Genomic DNA, 244 nt, shown 5'->3' with positions numbered 1-244 from the left:
CATTTCCTCCCACAGAAAAGGCCTTGGATATTAGGACTTTGGGGCTTGAGAGGCGCATGGAACAGAGGCATGTGGATGGCTTGGAGAATAACGGTGTAAGTCACCGCAGTCGGCCATGCTGCAGAGGATGGAGGATGGTAAGAGGATCTCAGCAAGTAAGAAGTTATTCTCAGCAGAGCTGTGTGTGGCAGGACTTGAAGGTCTGTGAGCCCAGTGAGAAAGTGCTAAAGAAGAGGAGCCTGTG

Source organism: Galeopterus variegatus, unplaced genomic scaffold (assembly GCF_000696425.1).
Source record: "Galeopterus variegatus unplaced genomic scaffold, G_variegatus-3.0.2 Scaffold16642, whole genome shotgun sequence".
NCBI lineage: Eukaryota > Metazoa > Chordata > Mammalia > Dermoptera > Cynocephalidae > Galeopterus > Galeopterus variegatus.
The sequence above is the reverse complement of the archived record's forward strand: the minus strand, read 5'-3'. Positions refer to the sequence as shown.